At 56.9% G+C, this 6,128-nt stretch overlaps 1 long non-coding RNA gene across 2 annotated transcripts; it reads left to right on the forward strand.

Annotated features, from left to right (window-relative positions):
• The first annotated feature begins 1,101 nt into the window (after positions 1 to 1,101).
• LOC117070708 lies at positions 1,102 to 5,093 on the forward strand. 2 transcript variants are annotated; one of them, XR_004432016.1, is made up of 4 exons: positions 1,102 to 1,196; positions 2,402 to 2,522; positions 3,890 to 3,983; positions 4,206 to 5,093. It is a non-coding gene; the product is annotated as an uncharacterized LOC117070708 (long non-coding RNA). The 2 variants fall into 2 exon arrangements; XR_004432017.1 differs by having other exon boundaries at positions 2,417 to 2,522.
• Positions 5,094 to 6,128: the final 1,035 nt, after the last annotated feature.

A 6,128-nucleotide genomic window follows, 5' to 3' on the forward strand; every position in this document is an offset into this window, starting at 1 on the left:
CCGGGATGCGTGGGGTTCTGCTGGGGGCATTCATTTCTGACCTGCAGGGGCCGGGCCCAGGCGCTTCTGGGTCTTTGCTGCCTCTCACCTTGCCTGGGCCACCTCGCCCACTCTTGAACATGGAGAGGTGCTGAACACTGTTGGCTCCAAGGCCTCCCTGCTGAGGCCAGGCTGCCCCGTGCCCCCAGCTGCCCCTTGGATGGCTGTGCTGAGACATCTGGTGGGGGGGGGTTGGAAAGCCCAAATGCCCTGCTGACCAGCTTCTCTGGGCCACCCCCATCTCTCACGTGGAACCACTATCCTCTTGATTGTGCAAGTCAGATCTTTCTCCTCCCGCAATACCTCGCTCTGTCCCCAAGTGCCATGATCCCACCTGCCATCTCTGCTCCACCTCCACAGGAGAGGTTCTTGCCCCTCCCCAGCATGGAGGCAGCTCCTCCCTGCCATCCGCCTGCCACCCATGGGGCCTGCCTGGGCTAACTCCCCTCCCTGGCAAGCCCCCTCTTCAGCCCCTTGCCACTCAGCATCCCCTCTCGGGTGATTTCCACCCATGCATGTTTGAGGCCGTCTTTGACCCTGAGCCCTTAAACACAAGCTCCATCTGCATGGTCACCCTTCCTCTCCTGGTTCGCCGCCCAGCACATCACATCTCTGCTGAAGGACCACCTCCGCGGCAGCTGCCATATTATTATTGTCTCTCAGAAGCTGCAAGGCTCACCACGCAGATGGAGTGGTGGGGATGAGGCCGCACGCCCGCACAGAGCACTTGGCGGTCAGTCATGTTAAGGCCACGTGGTGGGACCGGGACCCCAGCACGCTGTTCCGGAGCCCCGCCTGCGGCAATGATTAGGAAGAAAGGCGTAGACCCCTTCCCTCCTCCACCCCATAGAGCTGGAATCCGCATCAGGGACTTCTCCCAGGGGAAATAAATGCTTTTCTCCATCCAGCAGTACCAGGAATGCCCACGACCCTTGTGGAGTGAGGAAGACTTGCTGTGGTCAGGGAGAGAAGCCCCCAGGCCTCGCCCACTCTGGGTGCTCTTTGTGACCTCCTCAGACCCTTTCAGAGTCCCCTTGGTGATGCCTGTGTGGGCAGTGTGGCTCCAGAAAGTGGCTGCTGAGTGTTCGCTCAGCTCCTCCCCGCGGGCGGTGGGCTGTTTTTTCATGCGCAGAGGCAAGCTTTGCTAGGAGGAGCAGGTGATACCCAGGGACACCGGGCTGGGCGAGGGTTCAGGCCCTCAGCTCCCCAGTAGTGCCTGCCCTAAGCCAGCAGGCAGGGTCCAGGCTGGGCTAGGCCCTGTTGGAGCCAGCCGTGGCCTCAGATAACCCCCTCTCAGCCTCCTGTTCAGAAACACCGCGGTGGGGGGAGCGGGGCTTGTTGGCTCGGCGACGTGGAGTGTTTGTCATGTTCTGCGATGTGGTCGTGGATGCCTGCCATCATTTATCATTATAATTAAGTACAATTTGGCAAGGGGGTGGGTGGGGGAGCTGTCAGACCTGCTCGCTGCGCCTGCCCGCACTACAACGACAGCACGAACCCAGTGGCACTGGTGGAAGGGGCCTGGGGGAGACTCCTCTGCCAACCTTTTTGTGTTGGCGAGGTGTGGCTGGAGTGGGGACTGTCCCCTGTCCCCGCCAGCTCCTGCCCACCCTCTTCATGGAGCTGAAGTCACCCTTGCATAAGAAATCAGCCCTGCCACCAGCCCTGGCAGCCTGGGGCCGACTGGCACCCACAGGGCACCTTGCTTCCCAGGGAATGGTTTCCTGGTCCCCAGCACAGCTGGAGGCAGACTCAGGGGGACCCAGCTTGGCGCCGGATGCTTTCCTTCCAGGGCGAGTGTGGGGTCTGACCACAGAGAGAAGCTGGGGGCTGGATACCCACATCTGCCTCTCTTTCCTGGCTGAGGGCCCTTGGGCCTGCTCCCCTCTTGGGGCCTATGCAAAATGGTGGTTGAGAAGACTAATGAGAGAAAGTGGGCTCTGGCCACACATCAGAGCCTCAGGGAGCCCCCACTTGGCGGCCCCCTTCTTAAACAGTCTCCTACTTATGGCCACTTAATTACATGTATAACTGTTTCTTGTTTTTTTTGTTTGTTTGTTTTGAGGCGGAGTCTCGCTCCGTCGCCCAGACTGGAGTGCAGTGGCCGGATCTCGGCTCACTGCAAGCTCCGCTTCCCGGGTTCACGCCATTCTCCTGCCTCAGCCTCCCAAGTAGCTGGGACTACAGGCGCCCGCCATCTCGCCCGGCTAGTTTTTTGTATTTCTTAGTAGAGACGGGGTTTCACTGTGTTAGCCAGGATGGTCTCGAACTCCTGACCTCGTGATCCACCCATCTCGGCCTCCCAAAGTGCTGGGATTACAGTCTTGAGCCACCGCGCCCGGCCTGACTGTTTCTTAAATAGTCTCTTCTTCACCAGCGTGTAAGTTCCAGAGGGCAAGGATGGTGCCTGGGAGGAATCCCTGTGCATCCCAGAAACGCACACCTGATCAACGAGGAAATGAATGAGCCGTGCCTGCTTGCAGGTGAGTTGGCCCTGTCACTCTCTGCAGTTTCACTCACCTTCCTCTAGCCTGGGTTTTGGCTTGGAGAAGGGTCGCAGTGTCTTCACAGACTCAGAGACAAATATTTAGGTCGATGCAAAATTCATTGCGGTTTTTGCCATTGAAAGTAATGGCAAAAACCGCAATGAATTTTGCACCGACCTAAGTAAAACACTGTGTGTTTGTTGATCAACTGAAGGAGAGCAGAACTGTTAGAACAGGCACAACAGGGATCCCTAACTCATACCGGGGAGGAAATCTTAGGGGGATTTCCAGACGAGATGAAATCTGAGTTGATACTTAAGGAGATGTTGGCATTAAACACACTCACAAATAAGGAATCATCAGAGACAGCAATTTGGTAAACTTTTCTGAGGGTGCTTGCAGGGCCTGGGTCTTGTGGCTGGGTCATGGGGCTCTGGTCTGATGGGAAGACAGGCATGGATGCAGTGCAGCCTGGGGCTCCTTGCCAACAGGAGTCAGAAGTCACCATTCATGGAGGCTTCCCTTGGGGAGGCCAGAGATGGTAGAGAGGTTTTATCTTTTTTTTTTGAGACAGTCTTGCTCTGTTGCCCAGACTGGCGTGCAGTGGCACAATCTCAGCTTACAGCAACCTCCACCTCCAAGGTTCAAGTGATTCTCCTGTCTCAGCCTCCTTAGTAGCTAGGATTACAGGCACGCACCAACACGTCTGGCTAATTTTTGTATTTTTAGTAGAGATGGGGTTTCACCATGTTGGCCACCTGACAGGTTTTATCTTACATGTTACTTTTGATCCAATGGCTGCCCTGTACACTGTGTGGAGAAGGATTCTGTTGTTTAATATGAGCTTAGTGGGAAAGATTGATTGGTGATTGATTGATGATGTCTGCCGTGAGTACAGAGGGTACAAGCTAGGGCATGCATGCTGTAGGTTTAGTATTCCTATTTCAGACTGTAGAGTGTAGACTCTCAGGAAAAGATATTGAAACTTCTTGTATTGTGGAAGTGGAAACTGAGCCTCAGGGAAACTCACAGGGAAACTGTGAGTAGGGACATCACAAGTCAATGGTAGAACAGGGCTCTGTTTCTTGCTGGCTGGGAGGCTGCCCCCGTCAGCAGAGGGATCTCAGGTGGGTCTGGAAGAGGATGTTTTGGGAGTTCCAGACCCACTTGCAGCTGCATGAATCGGGCAAGTCATGTCAACTCTCCAACCTCATTTGTACAATGGGGTTGATTAGGTTGTTTTAGGGCTAAAAGAGACCCTTCGTTTTATAGGTGTTTTTGGAGTGTTTGTTACTGGGCACACTTGTTGCTAGGATACACAGTTGAGAAAAACAGAACTGGATCCTCCTGTACATTGCTTACAGGGAGACAAACTTTGCTCAGATAATGACTCCTGAACAAGCAGAATCCAGTACACGGGTGGGCCCTGTGGAACCACTGTCAAGGCCCTGCTGCATGGTAAGCATTAAAATACAGCCGCCATGGTGGCAGGATTCTTACTGCGGGGGTGTGCTGAGTGAGGGGTGAGGGCACTAGGATGCAGCCCATCCCCACATTCCTGTGGGCCCCGGGAGGTGGGGGGCTACCTCCTCCTGGGGGAGGTGCCTTTCTCTAAATCCCACAGAGGCATCACAGGGACTGGTTAACTGTGTGGTTGTTGCCTTTGTCTAAATCCCACAGAGACATCATAGGGGCTGGTGACTGCCTGAGTCGCTAACTGTGTGGCTGTTGCCTGTGAGATCCTGCCCCTCAGACAAGCTGAGCGAGGCAGCCAGGTCAGATGGTTGCAGCATCTCTCCAGGAGAACACGTGGGGACCAGCTCTGTGGCCAGGGGCCTGGGTGGCCTTGGGGAAATGCTTCGTCTCTCTGGGCTTCCGTGTGCCCCTGTACAAGGGCACAGAGGCCTGGCATGCACATATCTGGGGGCAGCCCTGTTAGGAAGAAGGCCCTGCCACTCCACTCTGCCCCAAAGGAGCATTTCCGGGATAGTGCAAGCATTCCTGGGATTTTCCTGGGCCCACAGTGCTGGAACCCTGCCCTAGACTCCACTGCTCACACTGTCACTAGCTGCAGCCCTCTCTGCGTGCCCACCACACCGCTTCTCAACTGGGCACAGCTCCTGCTCCTGGCTTTGCCTGAGCTGTGCTTTACACCTGAAGTGGACCCCCTGCCCTTCCATCCTGCTCTCCTTTGAGGCCCACAGATGCCATGTCCTCCACATCTGAGGATTCTGGAGGCTGGCAGGGCTTCCGGACGAATCTGAGCGCTTGCACTCTGGAGGCCCTGCCACATTGGCTACTGCCCACCACGGATGATTCTGTAGACCCTGCTTAGAAGAGACTGCCCATCCAGAGCAGCCCTGCTCCCACCCAGAGACTCAAGATGGAGCTCAGGAGTTCAGACTGTGTGGCAGTGGCTGTGGACTGCAGGGGCGATGGCTGTGGCTGGCACCTGAGGCTGCAGCTCTCAAGACCTTGGTCCCAAGGATGGGGGCTTCCACTCCCAACGGTGAGCTCACTTGCTGGGAAACTTGCCACACCCAGTGTGTGGGTCTGGGCATCAAAGGAACTTGCAGCCTCTTCCTTCATTTCCCTTTCCGGTATTTTATTGGGGGAGGGCCGTGGGCATCAGACATGCGGGTTTTGGGGAGGGAGGTAATGGCAGAGTGGGGTTCGTGAGCACCAGCGCCTCCTGCAAGCTGTGGGTGCTGCCATGTGTTAGACATCCCTGCTAGCTCCTTCTCCCACATGAGCCTCCGGGTCCTCACTGGGCACTGGCCTCATTTTCCTCTGGGCTCTCCCAGGCCCTGCACACGGTAGGTGGGCAGCACACAGTCACGATGGCCACTTTTAACCCCACCACCTTGATCAAGACCTGGAGAGCTGGGGCATCGGAGCAGAGGTCAACAGACACGGAGCCCAGCTCGCCTGGGGTTGAGCTGTTGTTGCCGACATGGAACCTGATCCTGTGATTAATGGGTCCAGGAAATGATCCCTAGCTCAGCTGGCCAGTCCGGTCAGCCTGGCAGCATGGGCCCACGTGGTTCAGGCGATGGCCAGGAAGGCCTGCTGTGGGAGGGCTGGCAGGGGTGGTTGGCTGGGCTGTGGCTACAATGCTGGGGCCATGGGGGTCTGGGGGCTCCTTTCCAGGAATGCAATGACTGGCTCCCTCCCTTCCCCCTGTGTCTCCCAACAGGGCCCCCCTGCCTCTCTCAGTTCCTCCAGGCTTCCTGCCCACAGCCCTGGACCGCTGGTGCTAATGTGGAGGCAGACAGTTGGTTCCCTAGCCAGCCATCCCTGAAACCTGTCCAAACCCCTCCCCCACCTCCTGATTCTAGACCTCCCCATCCCCACCCCCATGCCCAAAGGCTCCTGGGAGTCTCCCAGGGCACCACCTTGCACACACACCGTGGAGTCCTGTGGCCACCCTAGTCGAACGCTGTGCATCCCTGGGGGCAGGGCTTGAACATCCAGGGTGAGGGGTCCGGGTTCAAGGCCCCAGGGCCAGGCCAGGCAGCCAGGAAGGTGCCCTGAGCTTTGGTCCTTCACAGCTTGGCACGAGTGAACATCTTCCCAGGCCATTGTGTTGCAATCCTTCTTGGC

This window comes from Trachypithecus francoisi, unplaced genomic scaffold, assembly GCF_009764315.1.
Source record: "Trachypithecus francoisi isolate TF-2019V2 unplaced genomic scaffold, Tfra_2.0 Lachesis_group3, whole genome shotgun sequence".
In the NCBI taxonomy this organism is placed as follows: Eukaryota; Metazoa; Chordata; class Mammalia; order Primates; family Cercopithecidae; genus Trachypithecus; species Trachypithecus francoisi.